The 22,610-nt window shown below is 39.2% G+C and overlaps 1 long non-coding RNA gene across 5 annotated transcripts; it reads left to right on the forward strand.

Annotated features, from left to right (window-relative positions):
- Positions 1-2,114: 2,114 nt before the first annotated feature.
- LOC135441209 (uncharacterized) lies at positions 2,115-3,768 on the forward strand. Of its 5 annotated transcripts, none has more exons than XR_010438433.1 (8): positions 2,115-2,345; positions 2,403-2,568; positions 2,642-2,685; positions 2,773-2,811; positions 2,888-3,073; positions 3,129-3,178; positions 3,236-3,307; positions 3,380-3,768. It is a non-coding gene; the product is annotated as an uncharacterized LOC135441209 (long non-coding RNA). The 5 variants fall into 5 exon arrangements; XR_010438432.1 differs by having other exon boundaries at positions 2,125-2,345; positions 2,888-3,044; positions 3,380-3,767; XR_010438431.1 differs by having other exon boundaries at positions 2,120-2,345; positions 2,761-2,811; positions 2,888-3,178; positions 3,380-3,767.
- The last annotated feature ends 18,842 nt before the right edge of the window (positions 3,769-22,610 follow it).

Raw genomic sequence — 22,610 nt, forward strand, 5'->3', positions numbered from 1 at the left:
GCAGTTGCATCCAGCTGTCGACCCTAGAATGCCGCACGTGCATCCAATACCACTCGCGGGCGCGGCCGGTCAGGAGCAGGTGGAAACCGCGCAGGACCTCCTTCCACGGGCATTGATACTGCCTCTGCAGGAACTCTAGGCGGAACACGAAGTCCTCGACCGAATTCATCGCGTCCTCGCCGTCAAACTTGACGTTCCACCGCTCGAGCTTCATGTACGCAGTTTCTCGTACGTTGGCGTACGCCTCCTCCGGTTGAAAATCATCCGCTCTCCGGTCCTCTACTCGGAAATGGCGGTTATTCGGGTTACGCCAGTTCCTCGACTGAGCATCTGCAACGTAAACTGGGCTGCTGGACGAATACTCCGCCCCTCGTGCGCCTTGTCTATGTGGCTTCGGTGGCACCGGTGGTGGAAATGCCTCGCGCTGGAACACTTCCCGTTCTTTCGGGATGGCGCCTGTTCGTGGTCCCGGCTCGACATGTCTCGGCGGCTTCGGCGCAGTGTTAGTCTCGGCGGTTTGGCTCCCTGGCGGCCTAAGCACATCAATGATGCCCTTCATCATTTCCATGAAGCCAGCTCGCATCTCCTCGCGGATGGACTCGCTGATGCCAGATGGCAGAGCATGCAGATATGTTTGGTGGGCCTGAGCGATCGCCGCGTTTGCCGCCGATTTGAGCACTGAGTCTTTCGGGGCTTTTGGGAACTCCAGGTTCCGTGGAGGTTTATCCTGTTGCGCCAATTCTTTCTCCAAGTCTACCAGGTGACCCTCTTCCGGGATCTGTCTCTCTGGAAATCCCCGGAAATTCATTGGCGTTCGCACCAGCCCTCCAGCTGGGCGCGGCGGTGGCAGAGCCGACGCCCCATCAGCGTCAGAAGCCCAATCAGACACCTGTTCCTCAGCCATACTTATCCCTTCTGAGAACAGTACCCCTCTCTTCTACAAGGCTTACAACCCTTATAAAAAGTTTACCAATTTTCCTAATAAATTAATAAATAAATAAACACCCACTAACAAATCTTACTAATAAAGAATAATAAATTAATACACATCGACCACAAAAACACTCACAAAAATAAATTTTTTTCTTTCTAATTAATTTCAAATACTTGGGGGAGAGAAGACAAATCCTAACACAGGCTAAATAATCTACGCATAATCTGGACAGTGGACAACACTTAAGCATTCGTCAAATGCTCAGTTCGTCAGTTTGACTGACTCTGTCGCACTTCTGTGCACCCTTAGGGTATGCTGTGTGACAGGTGCGGCGCAGGATCGGCTCTATATCGTCCTGGGTCACCTGTCTCCGAAGCTCATTTAACTACGGCCAGCACACACCAAACGTTAACACAGAGTGGGACAAAACAAATAGAAAACATTAAACAAACTCTAGTCAGACCTACCCTAATATCACATTTTATCACAGGTTATTTTGTCATGGCGGCTACCACCAGGCTACGATGGACGGTCGCGAACGTTCGCCAACTAGCAAACGTGACTTACCGTCATCAACCGCGACAAGAAAACTCCCCATGTCAATGGACACCATGGCAAGATCCGTCTCCGTCGCTCTTCTGGCCATTCTTGGGATATGCTGTGTGACAGATGCGGCGCAGGCTCGATTCTATATCGTCCTGGGTCACCTGTCTCCGAAGCTCGTATAACTACGTCCAGCATACATCCAACATTGACACAAAATGAGACAAAAACTACTAATTGAATAAATAACATCTGACTAAACTACCCTAATATCACATTTTTTTAATCATGAGATGCCTTTGTCGTTGCGGCTACCACCAGGCGAATGATGGACAGTCGCAAACGTTTCGCCAACATGCGAACGGCCATCAACCACTACAAGAAAAACCCCTCATGCTTATGGATGGATATTCAGATAACCTCTACTTCCGTCGTGCTTCTCGGATTCCACTACACGCTGCGCGATTATGAGCTACCTACTCGTGCCACATAAGACTTCAGCGGTGTGGGTCCTGAAGCCAAGGGAGTCCTTTTCTCTGTACCTTCATTTTTATCGTATTTATTTTTCTTTGATTACACACCGACTTCAAAGAAGCCGAGTGCTTCTTCAAATTGGGCGCCATATTGTTACGGAACTGCTTGTTTCTCAGTGGGCCGCGCCGGCTGGCTCATCGGATTCTCTGGGTGCAGTCCCATCCCTGGCCCGCAGTCCGCACAATCGATAACAACAAAGCTACACGTCTGTAGCAAAACAGACTCACACAACACTACTCAAAATGAACCACATAATCGATAACAAATATTCGGAACTGCTAACTCATGAACAAAATAAACAGCTGTAACAACTATGAAAATGTAAACAACAAAGGTGAGACACTCAATATAAATTAACAAAAAACACTATTTATCCACCTTACTCTTCCAGATCGGGCCCCGGTTCCGGACCCAGCGTACCCGCCCTACCATGAGACGATCACCTACACTCGTCTCCCTCATTTTGGCCACTAAATGGCCTATATTAGCCCGTGTCGGCCATCATGCCCACTCTCCCCAACAATATTACTTTAGCCGGACATGCTTTCTTTCAATATGTGCGTATAATTGGTTGCGTTTTCTTAAAATTTATAACAATTATAATCATCGCTTATGGCATTTATCTTGCAGCTATTTAGAATCTCATGCAAGTGGATATTTCGTTAACTTCACAGGTGCGTATAATGGTTTGTGTATTCTTATAATTATTGGCATTAATATTTCTTTTATTTCTTTCTAATTTGCACGAGGTCTCCATTCAGATAAATTAGTATTCATGCACGTGAACATTTCTTCTCCGGGTGCGTATTAATGTTGCATATATTTATACTTATGGACAAAGTGTATTAATTCCTAAATTTTTCTCTTATCTTATAGAATTCATTTTTTTATTTTAACAGCACTGAATGGAACAGGCGACGAAATACTACAAAGATATTGCTAGTCGCCGCAAAAGAAACACGCAAGGAGGCAATTTAGAGGCAATCGTTGCGCCGATTTAGGAACAATGGCCCACACAAATACTTAAAACTGGGTATGTCACGATAATCAGTCGTGCAACAGGTAGGTGATATAGATCGGTATTAAATCGCTTAATTCTACCTTACCCTACCTAAAGAGCTCTCTGGGGGTGGTAAGGGGCGATATAAATGGGTAAATTCCAATTAGGTAAGTATGTGAGCATAGTTCGCGCAAGTGTTAATTTTAAATTTTTATATTTTACAGGCGCAGATGCATCACCTTTGGAGTTTCCCTCACCGTTCGCACTCTAAAGTGAAGCTCGGCGTAAGTGCCTAAGTATGTATAGTTATAATTTATAAATACAAAAAAACTAAATTTAACGACAAAAAAAAATCTGCTCTTTTTCAGGGAGTACAATCAGGAGTCTTCATCTGACTCTGCCAAGGGCTCGAACGAGGATGGGCAAAATGGAACGGACTCACTCGGAGGATGTGGGCGTGGTCTGCCTGTGGCCGCTTCTTCGTTGTTGGAGCCCGGTCGTTGGTGGCTCGTCTCGTCGCCTTCAGGGTTGCGCCGACGCTTGGCTGGCGGCGTCGCGGATATGGCTGGTGTGCGCCGCTGAGCCGAATCCTGGCCTTTGGTATGTTTCGTGGGCCTCTCTGGTGCGCGAGCTGGTCTCCTTGTTGCCGGAGCCGTTAATTTTTGTTTTTATTTGGTTCGTCTCTCGTCGCACTTAAGTTTTAAGTCTCTTTTAATTTTTTTATATTTTGTGACTCGAGCGGTTTAATTTATATATATTTATTAAATTGCAAAAAAAAACAAAACCAAAAATTTTATTTGTCTGTTAAGTTATTTTTGATAGTACGCGCCGGCTTAACTTGCCAGATGGGAAAAAATTCGAAACTTTGGAGCAGATATGCAATATAAAAATTTTATGCTCACTTCGAGCTGGCACGCCCGCCGTTAACCGCTGATCAAATCGAACTCCTCGTACATTTGGGCAGCCACACCATCGGTGCCGAATTTCGGCACACGCATACATTTGCGAGGCGGGCACCGTTGCTGCCCATCTGCACAGCTGCATTTTTTTGGGTCAATGGCCCAAATGAAGGCCAAGGGCATATCCAAGGGCATGCGATCCACTCTCCTCATAGTCTCTTTAAGAGCGAACCGGGCGGCCAATAGCAATCGTCGCTTTTGGCGCCGTGGATCGCATGTCTGGCGTTGCCACCCTTCAAAAATTTGGGCTCCGCCGTGGGCCCAGCTTCACCCCGCATACTCTGACCATATGACAAAAAGATATCGGCGTGGCCGATAATATCGCACGCAACCAACTAAGTAACCCTCGGTGCTGCCGATAACGTCAAATGCAACAGCTGTAGCCTCGCACCAAAATGGGATAGCAGGGACAGAATTTGTGGTTTGCTATTTTTATTGTCGAGTCGTTTGTTTTGATTCTTTTTGTTGTTGGAAATGTTAAAAATGTTTTGAAGCTGTCATTGAATCTTGGTCATCGGCAGAAATAGCTGCAGACAGCCGGGTGTTGTGTTTGCAATTTGTGTTTCCAACCTCGCAATCTTGCTTCACATTTTTTGAAAAAGAGCTTTTGATCCACAAGCCTCCTCAGTATAATTAATACTCTATGCTCGAAAGCTTAACGCGGAGGAACGTAGTAAAACTGCTGATTTGCTTTGTGACCGTTCTTACTAAAAGTATGCGCTCACTAGTTTGTTTATTTTGACTGATTATGTTAGGACTTTAATAACGATGATTGGTCAATATATAAATACGGAGCCCGATTAACATTTTTTTTAAGAATTTATACAACTGGCACGACAAATGAAAAAATAATATTAATAATAACTTTAATTAAGGAACTATACGGAAAGATGGTAGTTGTTTTACAAACAAACAAGGAAATCAAGTATATACCTTTCGTTGATAAATAAATAATTATTTAAAAAATAATTCGGTCGCTAATCGCGTCTAGCTAGTATCACTAACCAAATAACATATGTTATTAATAACATTCTAGCTAGTATCACTAACCAAATAACATATGTTATTAATAACATTTTATTGTTATTAAATAACATATGTTATTTGGTTAGTGCTAGTATATAACGAATGTTCAAAATTACAAAGAAAGTTAAAATTTAAAGAATTAACAAAAAAAAGAAAGCAGAATAAATGAAGCTTATATATTGTTGTAAGTCAAAATGAAAGTTTAAGTTTTCGTTAATGGGGGGAGGCATAGTGATCCAATGTTATAGATTAGTTTGCATTAGGGAGTCTCTCTAAATCCTGGCATGAGATATTCATGGTGGGGGGTGTAAAAGAAAGCCAAAATCACACATCTGAGCTCCTGAAACAATCAAACAGTTGTTTAGTTGTAAGGAGCCTCACCAATATGTTGATGCATACAGTTAATTCGCTGCAAGTTAGTTTTTGGATTCTTTTTGTCCACTTTTGATATGTTTAAATGGAAGTTTAGCTTCCCTCTATAAAAATTAGTTTTATGCAACGACGGTCTCGGACACAGCAACCCCACCCCAAACCCAGAAGCGCTAGGGTATCAAAGGGTCCCGACCTCCGCTGTGCACCTAAGGTCTACAGGAAAGACATTACTTAAGATTGGGGTGGATATGTATGGGCCCCCTGGTGTTTGTTTTCTCGCAACCAAACATATTAAGACCATTCGCCCTACAACTTTACCGCGAGACCGCCCCTTTCCATGTGGATCCTTTTACGAAGGTTTCTTTTTTAGCACCAATTGTAAACATTACAAGAACTACTTTTAGAATTTTTATCTTTATCGCGTGTATAAAATCTGTTTCTTTCTATACATACATTTGTCGTGACTGTTCTTATTAAAACAACATTTGTTACAATAAAATAATGTACTTCGGTTAAATAATGCTAAATAGTTATAAATACCTTCCCTCCGTTAAACTAAAAATATTGCTTTTAATAATGCAATAAAGTAATACACACATATACATATGCACATATGTATAAACTTTATTGGGTCGGTCGAATTTAAGAGAATGTCTTTGAAACTAAGTTGGAAATTTTCAAGCTGTGAGAAGTACTTTTTCGTAGCTACCAAGTTCTATTGGGCAATCCACAGATAACTGAGCACATGACACAAGTGTGAAGTTGCATTTGTGTACATACATAAATATCCATACATATGCACATACATGCATATGTATGTAAACATACACATAGACTAAATTACTTTTGACTTTATATAAGGGTATATTACACAGCTATTCAGAATCAGTTTCTAAATAAAGGTCAAGTGAGCGACATGGCATTGAAATTTTCTGCGAACCTAAACTTTCTTTTTACTGAAACCGCATTAACTATATCAGAAAGAATACATTTAGCGCATCAGCATGGCTTTCGAGCAGTGGAAATACCATATCCTGATGGCGAACTTCATGATGTTATAGAAGCAATTAAAAATACTGGAATATTAGTGACTCTAATAAATATTAAATTGGGTATGTCACAATTTATTAGCATGTTTATCTATGTACATACCTATGTACATACATACATATATATATACATATAAATATACATACGTAGGTATATATATTAATATGTAGACTTATAGGAACGTAAACGACCTCATAAAACCTTGCTACATGTATGTACATACATACATATGTACTTCTCAAAGACGATATTTTCAGTTATACAATTTTTTATGCAAAACTTAATGTTATCGGAGTTTAAATTATTATTACCTTCATGAAAAGTAAATAAATGCCATACATGAAACCAGTTTGTTGCGCCTTAATATCAGCTTAGTAAGTGCGAGCCGAATAGTCAAGAGTAAATTCATGAAACCTTCGTTTCTAAAGTCAGATATTTTTCATGTATTGACCATTGAATAACAAACAAATAGAAAATATAATAGGAATTAAAATAGAGAATGCAGAAACAATAGTTTTAGCAATATTAAACTTAGTTTATTATATATTTTGTTTAATATATCAAGTGCTAATTTCTTTTATAAATATGGCCACACAATTTAACGTAAGTTTTAAGTAGCAACATACATACATTAATAATTTTTAATTTCGATGAAACATGGATCATTTATAAAAACAACTTGACAGATGACTTGCTTAATTGTCAAAAGTTTAATACAAAATATCGATTGGGAAGCTTAAGAAATCTTATGTAATAAATAATTTATTTTATGAACTTAAAACTACTTGAATGTATTGTGTGTTATTATTTAAATGAGTTATATGAGCAAAGTCCTACTTTAACAAGAAACAGTGCTCTAGTCCGTAGTGCCCTGAACCACTAACCATTCAACAAATCTATATGTTGGACAGCTAAAAGAAATATTTGTTGCCATTCATATTTTAGAGTTCTGGTCCAAACTCGAATTCGACTTTTTCTTCAGTTGCTTAGCAAAAGCAAAATACTTCATGAGCGATACCGAGGTTGCAAACACAAATTGCACAAACTGTCGTTGTCCAAAAAATCAAAGACAACTTCAGGACATTTTCCATAAGAATCAACAACAATCATAATCAAAACAAACGACTCGACAATAAAAAAAGCACACCACGGCTTCTGTCCTTGCTATCCCTTTTTGGTTTGACGCTACACCCTATGATTTTAGCTTCTGCACTCTTTTAACTCATTGTTGTTGTTTCTAGCACTGCTATGCTTATAATTCGCAAAGTCACAAAGTCATGTCTTCCAAGTCATGGCAGCCAAGTTGACATAATAAATGAGCATTGAGAGCACTCGGAGTAAGCCAGAGCAGTTTCCTGTAGTGGGATCGAAATGAAAAGAGCGATGCCGTTCTATCACACAAATCATATGGAAATTTTACTCTCTGAGCAAGTGAGCGAGTCTCGGACCCAAACAAAAATGAAGTCGACTTTGGACCAGAACTCTACAAAATGAATGGCTACAAATTTTTCTTTTAACTGTCCAATCTATATGTTGTTTACTTAGGGGTTCAGGGCACTCCGGTCTAGTGCACTCTTACTTGTTGCGCGCGTGAGACGCGTGCCAAAAATAAAATTTCTTTAAAGCTCATGATCAGTTAAAAATCAAAAATTCTAACAACTTCAAATCTTGTCAAATATGCATCGGACAGGCAGGCAACAAACGCATAAATTCTTCTGTCCATTTACAAAATTGTGTAATGGGCGGCCCAAAAAGTTTCCATGCACACATGCCAACGCTTAGGTACCCTTTCCAACAATAACGAGCTTAAATGCAACAATTTCGCATCGACGTGGCAAACCCTTTAATTTTTTTATATTACCCGTTCCATGAAAAGTTCTTCCCTTTGCGTCCGTAATTTGAGAAAAATTCAATTTGTGCGCAATGTTGCTTGTGCGGACACATACATTTAAACGATCCCTAAACACAATTAGAGAGCAGTAATGGCACTGAGAGTAACCCAAAGCAGTTTCCTTTTGTGGAAGCGAAATTAAAAGCAGCGATGCCGTTCTATCTCTGAACAAGTGAGCAAGTCTCGGACCCGAACAAACACTCCAATTCACTTAAACGTGTTTTACACTTTTCGCAAAATCGGACTTTCTTGGATGATAAACGCGGGTCAAATGTTGTAAGGGCGAAGTTTAAAAATTCTTCCGATCAGCTTCAAAGTTATTTTCAAAGGTCTAAAACTTAACGAATACATATATCAGCAATTTAAGAAATTCCATCCGCAACTTTGGACATTTGGCGGGAAATGTTTTTCAAAGAGCTTTTGTAAAATGCGGGGCAAAGGGTGAATTTAAGAAATTTAATTTTGTTGTTGATTCTAACTTTTTAGTAAACATATTAATAAAATACAACTTAAGACGTGCAGTTGAAGATAGCTAGAGTGAATTTTTTATCTACAATTTGAAACTTAATATTTGACATGGGAAAGGCCGAGTAACACCCGCTAGTCTGAATGTATATCTATTCAAAATATTACAATTAAAATTTATTAAACCTACCTATGATTCTATAATAAATTTAATCTTATACATTGTTATTATTGACACAAACTAAAATTCTATTATGGTAACTGTACACAGTCTCAAACCTCCTTATAAAATAAAATAGTATCTAATAAGAAAGGGAAATTGTTGCATTCACGTAAAAAAGTGAGAAAAAATGTATCCCATAGTCCGAAATTAATTCTAGAATGCCTGTACATGGTTCTAATAGATGGATTTATGTATAGCACATAAATTTATCGGCGAAAAACTTCGCCATTTTCGCAGCGGCAGCGCTGCCTCTTCCGAATTATAACTAAAAAGAGGTTCTAGCCTTGAAATGCGTTTTTTTGTTTAATATTAGATGGAATGGGGGTGTTATAGAACACTCCTAGAGCCTAAATACCAAATTTGACGTATCCAGCTCTTTTCTTATTTGAGTTGATAAAAAACAGTCGCTTTTATCGATGTTTTGGAAATAGAACTCGATATCGATAGGTATAGGAGAATATATACTAGCACTAACCAAAGAGCATATAGATGGGACAGAAGAAATGTGGGCACTAAAAAATCGGTGACATCTGGTCCAAAAAAAGAGTAAGATATACATGTCTATATAAAAAATGCCCACAATTTCAATTTTTCTCAAATGTCGGAGGCATTTCTTCTCTTTTGAAGGGACGAGTAATATGAAATATGAAATGGTTTGCCACGTCGATGCGAAATTCTTGCATTTTAGCTCGTTATTATTGGAGAGGGTACCTAAGCGTTGGCATGTGTGCATTTAAAAGTTTTTGGACTTGCCATTCACGCATACTTGCATATCTTAAATATTTATGCTTCTATGGGAAACGTTGTCGTTATTTATATCGGTGCCTATTGTCCGATCTTGATGAAATTACTGCATATATATATAGCATCCAAATAAATAGGAAATGATTTAGAAATTTGAGTTGTCCAAAATGTGAGTCACCTTGATTCTATTCTATGCAATTTTTCTGACTTTTATCGATTTTATGGAATGAGGGCAAACTATCTATAATCGGAAACAAACTCGTTAAGCACGGGCACTCGGAGGACATACGTTCAAAAATTCAAGTCTCTTGGTCTTATAGGCTCTGAGAACTTTGCGTTCATACATACGAATGGACAGAAGGACATTAAAGTCAGTGGGGTTAACGTGAGCACCTGCCACGATGGTTTCATATCACCAATTATAGGATTAATTTAAGCGTCAATCGGCGCCCCCTTGGAACATCAATTCCGCAGGTACCAATTAAAGTCATGGCTGTTTGGCTGTGTCTTTTATCTTGGTTTGGCACGAGGCCCATGATACCAAATCAGTCCTCTGGTCAGAACTCGTACCCTAAAAGGTTACTTCGAGTTTTAACTCTATGAAGCTGGGGACTGGTAGCCCCGGACAAGCACAATGCTCAACGAGGCGCCCATTCGTACACACCCCCCACGTTCGTACCCCTCACTCTTACCCCCACCTTTGTTCATCGACCATCCATCATCATTCATACAATTCCTTCCTGCGCCATCCCATGCCTAGCAAATGCAGCTTTAGCAAACTCACTCATTCTGCTAATCCTATCGCTATTGGAGAGTGATTGACTTACGTCAAGGCCGCCACTAACCTCAAAGACGCCCATCCCCCGAAGATCTCGATAAACTGCATACCTTGAACGCTCACAGAGAACATGCTTCCATTTCTCTGCAACCGAGCCACAAAGGCATTCTGGACGCTCATTCTCACTTATGTCCCACCTGACTAGCCAGTCAGACAGAACACACTCTTTCACCAATCTCTTGCACTCACTAAGCTCTACACTCTCCACATCCCTATCCGCTACCCACTCATTCTGCAGAAATGGCAGCCGCCTCTTGATTCTGTACATCAAGGCTCGACGCCGGATGTTCAAGTCAAGAGAGGCTACTCCCAACAGTACCTGCATTGCCTCCTTAGAGGCAAGCCAGCAATTTCTTTCTGCCAACCACAGTCGTGATCGCCCTACACCACACAGACAATCCATAGGCTGCACAAGCAATCACTCCTCAAAATACGACGCAGTTGCTCCACCAAACCAAGTAGCCTAGCCTTGAGCCTAGCGATATGAGGAGTGAGACACATCCTCTCGCCGAAAATTATGCCGAGGTATTTCACCTCAGCCGCATACCTCATATTCACTCCATTCAGTCTGACAATGGGAGGTCGACTAGGTGCCAATCTGCCCTTGAGCAGCATTGACACTGTCTTGTCCATTGCCAGGCTGACCCTAACTCTTTCACCCCACTCATATACAGTGCGAAGGACATACCCGCTTTCGTCGCAATCTCAACACGCGACTGACCCTCAAACAAGACGAGCAGGTCGTCTGCATACGGACAACACATCTTACACATCTGCGCGAGCTGCCCAGCAAGTGGTCAATCATGAGGTTCCAAATGAATAGACCCCAACGGGCAATAGGGTAGGACACACTGCCCTACAACACACGCACGTCTGCCCCCATATCCATCCAAGCTTCTCAATACACTCGCCCAACTCAGGTAGTCGAATGCACCTTTAAAATCAAAAAAGATGGCTAGGACATACGTGGAGTTGCTAGCCTCAACAGAGTCATTATCTTCTACGTATCCCCAACACATCTGCTCTTCCCAAAACCAAGTTGACAGACATTTGGTCACTCATTCTCTCCTGAATCCTTCCTACCATAATCCTTTCCAGAACTTTTCCAAGAACCGGAAGAAGACTTATGAACCGTAAAGATCTAGGGTTGCTCCTAATTCTGTCGGGCGACTTCAGGAGCACTATCACTTTCGCATACTTCCATTCATTGGGGAAATAACCCTCATTCAGACACTTTGCATACATCGCTTTCATATATTCTGGAATTGTCTTTAAGACAATTTACACATTTCCCCAGTGAATCCATCCATACCAGGCGACTTCCTCGACTTTAAATTCGAAAAAGCCACCTCCAACTTACTTTCCAGAAGCGGGTCAACAGGATTAACCACACTAACTGGTGAGTCGCCCTGGTGAAGAACTCATTCAACAGAACATCCACATTCGTTAACTAGACGTAACCAACACGTACTCACATACTCACATCCGTTTCCCTGCCTCTACCTCGAATTTTTTTTATAAGCACGCCCCAATTGATCATGCTTATTGCGCTCCAGAAAAGAGCGCCACTAATCCTCTATCACCTTTACAAGCATTTGCTTGTACTCATTAATACACCGACTATATTCAATCCTGAGTTAGGCTTTACCATCCACATTGCTAGCTCTGGCCCTTTGAAATCGCATCCGAAGAGATTGGATCATCCGCCACTTAGTGCTTAACTTATTCGTTCACCACTTCACCTCTCAAACATGCAATCATTCGCACCGGGTATCCACCTATTCACACATACGACTTGCTCATCCACATTCAATTCATTAAATGCATTAAGCGAAACTTGCCCCCTGCACAATGAGTCCACGAAGGGACCAATTCACGCTACAAGCGCGCCAACGATAATCCCCAAAACTTTCATTCCTAATGTGACAACAATCTCAATCGGATTGTGTTGACTCACACCAATGGAAAGCATACACATTCATTGCTATCGCATTCACAAGAGTGATACCAAACGTGCACCACTTACTGGGTTCGTTACCGACCCGAACATCCTGGGAAGCGGCCTACTCGGTTAGCATCTCACCCCATGTGTGGTTCGAATACCCAGACCAATGTCTGGATACCTATTAAGCCACATGGGGGCGATGCATCAATATCAATGATGACTGATACGCTACTATCCAGTAGTAGCACCTCATCCAAATAAGCAATATACAGTTCAAGGGGATAAGGCTCACACACACCACAGTCAGTTGAACTCACTAAAGTGCATTCAATACTGGCATCATTCACAATGATAGTGGAGTTGGCCCTGCTGTCAGGAAGTACCCGCATACATGCGGGCAATCCCCTTACACAACCTCAGGTGGCGTAGGGTTTCTGCAGCAGGTCAACGACGCTGCCCCTTGCACACATCATAGCTCCACATGACACATAGCTGCTTACGACCTCTGACAATTCAGCTGAAGAAATTAGCTAGACATTTTAATGTCTAGCATTCGCCCGCGCAACAATCGCCCCATATATGGGGCAGGCTAGAGACATCATCGGATGTCCCGACGGCTTGCCCTTAAAGGAGCAATGGATCAAAAGGAGCTCTGAGCCACGAGGTGACCGCTCTAACCGCTCTAACCGCTCTAACCATCGCGGTACCGGGTCAAAACTCCTCTCTCTAAATGAGAACCACTTGACGTAGCAGCGCCCGATTTATAAAAGGGTTTGCATGGCCACGCCAGCACCCTCGAGGACGACAATAATTGCTGCGATTCCTCCCACCGTCCATGGCTTACTTATCAGCCGGACATCTTTCTTAAAGGCCTCAGGAGACATTTTGTCCTTTAGATTCATCTCATACAAGTCACCCATGAACTCGTCAGGGGTGATATGTGAGTGAACGCCCTGAATCACAACTTTCGGCCTTTATTGCAAAAATACAATTTTCGGCTGTCTGTCGTTTTTAGCTTCGTCTCGCCATAGCTATAACACTTATGATTCGTCTTTAGTGTCTGCCACTCTATCAAATAATATCTATAGACCTGATCTTCTCATCTTCCTTGAGCCACCAACTTCTAGATACTCTCTGTTACCCTTAAGTTGGCACTCCTTCAGCAACATACGCAAACTTTGCAACTTTTAACCTTGCCACATTTGTTCCAAGCAGGTTTTCATCCTTGAATACAGGCTTAGGTTGAATCCAAGATTATTCTATGTATCTATGTATATTTAGACAAAGGGTTGAGCCCCAAATTTGCTCTTCTTTGAGGCTGCGTCCCCTTAATAATTTTTTATTTAAGCCAATCTATTTTTTAAAATAATTTTTCTTTTATTAGATTTATTAGATAAACCATTTTTTTGACTTAGGGCTTGGTTCATATTTATTTGATAATTAAACTTTTTTAACAACCGGTTATCGGTCCCGGTTTGTGCTAAGACTGCGTCCAAGTCACTGTGTTTCTAATTCTTTACACCAAGCTTGTCAATGTCATTCCGTCACCTCCCCGTAATTTTACCCAAAAGTCCGGCTTTCTATTGAACCTCTTTTCCTGTAGTTTCTGTATCCATTTAGGAAATATGGCCTAGCCAACGGAATCAGTACAGTGTTGTACAATTGCTTTGTGTTCTTATAAAGCTCATACAGTACGGTGTTCATGTACCACCGGAATTCTTTGTCAATGTCCAATTTTCATTAAGTAACACGGGTTTGCATTGCTCTGTTTCGGGTTTTCAGAATGATGTTTTTGTCATTTGTTATGACTGGTTTTAGGAAAATAAAGTCCTCTACAACTTTGAAATCGTTCTACAAATTTCACGTCACAGATTGTATGTATGTATGTATAGAAGAGAGCTAGAATGTTTGTGAATGCAGCTCGCACATAGCTTAGGCAATCAGCACTCCCAGCTAGAGTACTTTTACTTGTTTTAATGTGGCTGCCATCTATAAAATAACTGAAATTTATTTTAAAAGTTATTCTTGGATTTCCTTCATATCAATTGCTCTTCGAAAAGCTTAGTCTCCTAAAAGTTTAAAATTAGTGGCCAACTATAATGAGCGAGATGCAAGTTGCTTGGATGAATTCTCATATGATTTTAAAAATTATCCAAGTTGTGTCTAGAGATTTCTGTGAGACACCCGATAGTGTTGTTTAAAATAATTTTTGGTGTATATAACGTTCCGTTTTCCATTAAGGTTAAAGTTATCTTTTCTCATTGGGATGTGGTCACCTCATTCGATTGTGTCGGTGATTCTAAACTCGCAGTAGGGGCTTAGTTCTAGTAAGCATATTGCTAATTAAATTTGTGTATATGTGTGTTTGTCATTATTTGATCTGAAACTGATATCGTGGATGAATTTTTAAAAATTTTTTTTCCCGGGCAACTTTGGGCTGTTGTAGCGAAAGCTTATGTAAATATTAAATAATTAAGGAATAATGTAATATAAAAATAATTTGAATAAAATAATGTAACATTTTTATAATTTGATTTAAATAATGTAACATTGTTTTATACTAAATTGATATTGTCCGGGTCGAGGTCAATGCTGGTCACGGTCAATTTTCTCTTTGAAGCGACAAGTATTTAAGTATAAGTATTTAACAGAGAGGTTATTTTTAAATGTAGCTAGATTGCATTCTGCACCAAGGCAGAATTGAATCTGTACTTGTGTGTTTCTACTAAACTGTTGTGCGGGAGGTAGGATGCAGCAAGTTGCTTGCGCAAACAAAAATAATAAAAACGAATAGCCATAGTCCGAAGCTATGACCACTTGCGAAATATAAACAATACGACCAAGCTACAAAACCAAACCAAATCTACTCTTTGTTCACCCCTACTTGTGCACGTACGTTTTTTTTTGCAATTGCGATTGTTTTTTATGCTGTGCTGTGTGTGCTTCTCTTTTATTTAGTTTTTTTCCGTATGAATACAAATGTTGGTGTGGCGGTAAGGCATACCTGTTGCTGTATTGCGTATTGTTTTGTTTGACTGGTTGGGCTATTGTTGGTTGTGTAATCTGATAATTCGCGATTGGTCGGTTTCGGATCAAAGTTCCTCCACCGTCCAGAACTATTACTTTGTATAATTTTTGGTGGTTGGTATTTAGGATTAGGGTTAACTGAAAAATATCTAGGTGGTAAATGTGGCGGTTGTTGTCTAATTTTGGGTATAAAAGAATTTCTGTGTTCTTGGTTGTCTACTATGCTGCACAGATGCAAGGCGTGACTCAGATCTCATGGCTTCTTAATAGCCAGCAGTCGTCCAAGGCTTTGCCCCGTTTCCATGTAATCGAAAAAATCGATATCGAAATACTGTTTTTTTTTTTTATTAATTTTGGTAAATTATAAGAGCTAGAGTCACCAAACTTGACATGTAGCTTCTAGAGTAGTCTATATATATCAAGTATCTTTCATTTTATAGCTATCGCCACCTCCCTGCTACCACCTAAAAGCTATAAATCATGTTAGTAAGCTAACTTGTATTGCCTATCTAATTAAGACACAATTTAAATGCAATAGTCCTTTTGAGAATACACGAATATTTTATAGTACAATAAGATATATATATACATATATGAAAATTTCATCAAGATCGGTTAAGAAACACGAGAGAAAATGTGTTTTGGCCTGCAAACACGTGCAGCAGCAAGCGCAAATTCCAAGAATTTCTGTATACATGTACACACGCACATTTATGCGCGTCTTCTATGAATTCTATCAACATCATTGCAATTGCGATTGTATTGTTTTCTGTGCTGTTATATTAATTAGTTTTTTTTTCATTAATACTTAATTATTGGTGTGGCTATTGAATAGAGGTGGCGGAAAGTAGCACGTCAGTTACGAGTTCGAACCCTGCCGAGGAAACTATTTTTTATTTTTTTTGGCTGGTGTGGCTGTTGCGTAGAGATTTATTACTACTACAGCTTATCTTACACGATAAGCTAAATTCAGCGAATCTTCCACGCTGGTCCTTTGGATTTTTTCCTTTTTGTCCTACGGTGTAGCGGCAAAGCGGCGTAGCGACGGCGGGTGACTTGGGATCCTATGAGACACCGGTGCGCGCGACCCTGCGTAATGGTACTAACGGGTTTTCTGCAATAACGACCTGAAAACGTTAGGGGATAAACACGGCAAAGATTGTCTTTACGGTTCGCAATCGGGCTTTGGGTCTTTTGAGGCACTTTTCGAAGTACTTAAAGTTTCGCGCCATTCTTTAATCTACATCAAATGCCTTTGGTTGGTGTACCCGAAACAGTTGTAAAAAATAAAGGTACCTAACTCAAGGTGTCTGTCAAATATATTGGACAGCAACACTTTGTTGCTACATAAACATAACCCAAACAACGACACTTTGTCGTTACGTAAACATATCTCAAGAACAAGCAATGTAATTTGATCGCACTTGAATGTAGCAATCAAATTCAGCATTCCCATGCCTTGACCGCTCATGATATATATGTGCATGACTCTCTCTCTCTCTCTAATACATATTAATTTTATATGTTATATATATAGCATACATACATAAGGCTGCTCTGTCGCCGACTTCTCTGCTGCGACGCAGCCTTAGGCTAAGTTCACATTTAAGAACCATTGAAGAGACAATTCAATAAATGCCTTTAAAGGAAATAAGACGTGTGGTCTTTTCCGTTCTTATACATGAGACGTGAGATAACCGGGAACTACACCAAACACACTAAGTTGAACTCATTATTTTCCATTAACTCGTTATTTAGGGCGAAGCTTAAAGGTCAGTGCTCTGTTGGGGGCGGATTAAGGCACACATTAATCACCGTTTCTCCTGCATAGTCAGTCCTATTAACACGTGAGATCTTTTGGTACAATTTTTAATTGGATGGGCAGATTTTACTGGTCCTAGGGATATACCTTCTTTTAATACAATTATTCCCTTTGTCGTGCGCACTTTAATAATATCTAAATGTTTAAATTCCATCAGATTGATGGAAGATCTTGTGTCAATGACATTCATTAAAACCTTATCATTCAAGTTTAAATTGATAAATGGGATTTTGCTTGCTTCTCTTATCTAAGACTTCTTGGAGAACATTTTCGAACGAGTCCAATTTCCTCTGCTTGCGCTGCTTATTTAACGTATAATCGATGGGCTGTGCATAAATTCGAAAATGCGTGGAATACTTGTAGGTAGTGCATTAGATTTTTGTTTCTACCATAATTTATGTATTTTTTGAACTCAAAATGTGTTCGCTGGCTTTCATTTATTTCTGCAATTACAATTGTTTGTTTATTTTGACTTTTACTATTGGGTCTTGGTTTGTCAGGCGAACTATTCACATACAAGCCTTCTTTGTGTGCTACATGTTTTAACTTTTGTACTGGTGTAATATCATACGTAGCCAACATCATAAATAACTTATTCTATAATTTACTTGTTATAACAGCTTTGATTGTGATTTACATTGAATTATTAATAAGGTTCGTATTGTTTTCAATGTTAATTATTATTATTATTTGAAATTATAAATGATTTGCTTTCGAGTTCCTCTATGAACTCACTTATAAATTTCTATGGTAATTTGTGTTATATAGTCTTCTTTACAGGTCTCGGAAAGGTTTTTGTGTCTTGAATTCCTCTACAACACGCTGTGTTGATTGAAGTCTATAGTTGGGTAAAGTTTTAGTATGAAATCAATTCTCTTTATAGACGCATTAAGGTTTTCTATGCATGCTGGGGGCTTAGTTGAGATGGTATTCTCACATCACCAGAGTAATAGCGGTGCTCTTTTTATACCCTGAACTCATTAAAAATGGGCAAAAAGGGTATCTGTGTATCTGTGTGAAAGCATTTCCTACCCCATAAAGTATACATATTCATGATCAGCACCAACAGCTGAGTCGATCAGGCCATGTCCGTCTGTCCGTCCATCCATCTGTCCGTCCGTATATATGAACGCAAGAAGCTAAGAAATTATAAGAGCTAGAGACTTACAATTTTGAACGTAGGTCCTCCTACTGCCCGCGCAGTACGAGTTTATTTCCGATATTCGATAACCTACCCCGTTTTCAAGTAATTGGCAAAAATCGATATCGAAATCTTGTTTTTTGAGCAAGTTTGTAAGTTATGAGAGCTATATATATATGTTATGCTCTGTTAAATTTGGTGGCTCTACCTCTTATAACTTATATATATATATATATATATATATATATATATATATATATCTCTATATATAAAACTGTTTGTCCTGACTGACTGACTGACTGACTGACTGACTGACTGACTGACTGACTGACTGACTGACTGACTGATTGGTGATCAACGCACAGCCCAAACCGTAAGAGCTAGGAAGCTGAAATTTTCACTGTAGTTACCTTATGTAATGTAGGTGCACGTTAAGTCGGGGTTTCGGGAAATTCCACCCGCAAGTGTGGAAAAATCGCGAAAAACGCTTGTATGTAACTTTTTTGTTTACCATCCGATCAGCCTCAAACTTATTTTCAAAGATCTTTGTTCAAATTCATTTGAGGGGTGTTTCACACTTTTCGAAAAATCCGTTCCTCCTTGGTGGAAATGGAGGTCAAAGATTTGGTGGGTGACGTTTCGCGCTCAAATTCATTTCCAGAGATCTATAAGAAAAATCATTTGATACGTGTTTCACACTTTTCGCAGAATTCAAACTTCTTCGGGGGGAATGCAATTTAAACATTTTTTGGGCGAAGTTTTAAGTCGTGTCCGATTTGCTTCAAACTTATTTTCAAAGCTCTACATAAGAACTTAATAAATACGTATTTCAGCGATTTGGGAAATTCCACCCGCAACAGTGGTAAATTGGCGGAAAACGGTTGTATGAAAGTTTTTTGTTTACCATCCGATCGGCCCCAAACTTATTTTCAAAGATCTTTGCTCAAATTCATTTGAGGGGTGTTTCACACTTTTCGAAAAATACGTTCCTCCTTGGTGGAAATGGAGGTCAAAGATTTGGTGGGTGACGTTTCGCGCTCAAATTAATTTCCAGAGATCTATAAGAAAAATCATTTGATACGTGTTTCACACTTTTCGCAGAATTCAAACTTCTTCGGGGGGAATGCGATTTAAAGATTTTTTGGGCGAAGTTTTAAGTTGTGTCCGATTTGCTTCAAACTTATTTTCAAAGCTCTACATAAGAACTTAATAAATACGTATTTCAGCGATTTGGGAAATTCCACTCGCAACAGTGGTAAATTGGCGGAAAACATTTGTATGAAAGTTATTTGTTTACCGTCCGATTAGTTTCAAAATCATTTCAAATTTGTTTGAAAACATTGATTTTATAACATACGTGCCACGGGCAAGGCCGGGTTATACCCGCTAGTATATATATATATATATATATATATATATATAATCCTTCATTTTATAGCCACACACTATAGCTACAAATCAAATAAATAAACCATTTTGAACTACCCACCAACCTAAACCACATTTTTAGTGGAATTATCTTTTTGAGAATTGCCTGCGCAGTACGAGTTTGTTGCCGATAATCGATGACGTTACCGGTTTTCAAGTAATCGATAAAATCGATATCGAAATCCCGTTTTTTAACGGCTAGAGTTACCAAACTTGACATGTATCTTCTTGAATAGTATTATATATAAATATACGTCAAGTATCTTCCATTTTATAGCTATCGCCACCTCTCCGCTACCACCACTTAGCTATAAATCAAATAAATAAACCAATTTTTTTTTTAAATAAATAGATAAAATAGGAGCAAATCTAAGGCATGTCACTCTTACCCTTGCACTCTTACTTGTTATACTCTTGTAGAGGGCATTTTAATTTTATCATGAAATGTGTAACGCATAGAAGGACATCCGACCACATAAAGTATATATATTCTATATCAGCATAAACAGCCGAGTTTATATAGTCATGTCCGTCCGCCCGTCTATCTGTTTCTATCCGAACTAGTCTGTTATTTTTTAATCTTTGCATAGGGCCAGCCGGTTCGGAACACTATATCAAATAGCTGCAATAGGAAAGATCTGTTTTGCTTATCAAGATATTTTAATCAAACTCGGCATTTATAAGTTTCACTGTGCTCTTCATATATTTACCAAAACTTATTAGCATTATAAAGCTACCATCGGAAAGATCGGTCGCGTAGTTTTTTTTTGTGAAAGCCAGTTGTGTGGTAAAATAAGTTTTTAAGCATGCACCATTGGTTGATTTGCTTTTAGTTTAATTTATTTTGATTGATTTTTAATATGTTTTATTTTAGAATTTAAATGTTCAGAAAATGTTTTTTTTATTTCGTCCCAAATTGTACATCAACCCATCCTAGCATCTGTGTCAATTTAAAAATGTGAACTTAGTAACTGTTATAAAATATTAATTATTTTCGCTAAGGAACTTAGATTACATTATCAACTGCCTAATGCTTTATAGCGAGACTTTTCCGGGAACATGGTATGATTGGCTTCCCAGTTTCAGAAATTAATGAGTGAGATGGTCGCACAAAATAATTTGGTAATAAAAAATTAATCATGCAAAGCCCCTCTGGGGCTCAATGGTTATTTCTGCATGAGGGTATTGTTTGATCTTAGCCAAATTCTATGTTGTCCCCAGGCTGTGAGTTTTGAGTTTTGCTTACAAGTTTCTTTATGACATTTGATTTATTTTGTATTTTATCGTCTATATGCTTATGTGCAACCGCCTGGGTGCAGCGGTGGATTTGGCACAATATATATACATATATATCTATATATGTATAAAACTGCTTGTCCTGACTGACTGACCCACAACACAAACCATAAGAGCTACGAGCCTGACATTTTTTGAAGCTTTCTTTTGTATGGAATATGGGTACTAAAACAGGGTTGAGGAGTTCAAGCGGTTCAACTCCAGCAGCAAATTTCAAGTTTTATATGTGTTTTTTTTTTTTTTTTTTATTATAATCTAGCCAATCATAACGTTTACACAATCCATTTTAGTTTAAACGGACCCAAATTCAATAAAAATGATCGCTCTTATCGAAAATAGAATAAAAAAATTTAATTGTATTGCATATTATACTGTGTCTATGGCACGATATGGACATAGGCAGGGCTTTTTTGAACTCGAAAAAATAACAATTGCTGTGTATGCTAATATAATATCGCAATGAAGGAGACATTTTCGACCCTATAAAGTGTATATAAGGTCCGCCAAATAACTTTTTTTTTGAAAATGCTATAAAAAAAAAACGACTGAATATTTTCTCAAATTTCTTTTTTTATTTGAAAGTACAATCCTTCCGGTTAATAGTGGAAAATAATTTCATTCAAATGGCTGCCTAGGCTGGCCATGCAGTAGCCTACACGATCGGTCCAATTTTTAAGCACATTATCGATTGTGTGCAGCTGTATTTCACCAATGGTTTCACGAATATTGTCCTTTAAAGCGTCAATTGTCTCTGGCTTGTCGGCGTAACACTTATCTTTGAGGGCACCCCACAAATAATAGTCCAACGGTGTCAAATCGCAACTCCGGGGTGGCCAAACGACATCAGCTCTGCTGCTGATTGATGTTGATGGCGCTTCACGCACACTTTCTGCCACAGCAGCAATATTCTCGGGTATACGCACTGTTTTTGGCTTTTTACGCTTTGGTTTATCGATGAGGATGCCAGTTTCTTTCACTTTTTTCACAAGATAACGAACATACTGAAGGTGCTTCTCTTCTTCCAAAATCCGTAGGCAATTTTCGCACACATTCTACAACATTACCATGATTTTCAAAGTAATGTCGCAATATTTCCCAGCGTTGTTCAAGCGTATACACAACGATATTCGTTCAGCGGAAGGATAAAACTAATTATCTGTCAAATCAGACATAAGCTAAGTGTTACCATTCACGAAATAAGCACTAGTTGAAAAAAAAAAAGGTAAATGGCGGACCCTATATATTCCAGGCTATTGGGCGAGTTCACATAACCATGTCCGCCTGTCCGTTCATCCGCTTTCCTGTTTTTTTTTGTTTATTAAGATCTTAACCCTTCTCGGTATTTATTAAGTTTGTACTAGAAGTATATAAC

The sequence above is a fragment of the Drosophila montana genome, unplaced genomic scaffold (assembly GCF_035044405.1).
Source record: "Drosophila montana isolate Dmon_TW-CO22-7 unplaced genomic scaffold, ASM3504440v1 contig_1866_1, whole genome shotgun sequence".
Lineage (NCBI taxonomy): Eukaryota > Metazoa > Arthropoda > Insecta > Diptera > Drosophilidae > Drosophila > Drosophila montana.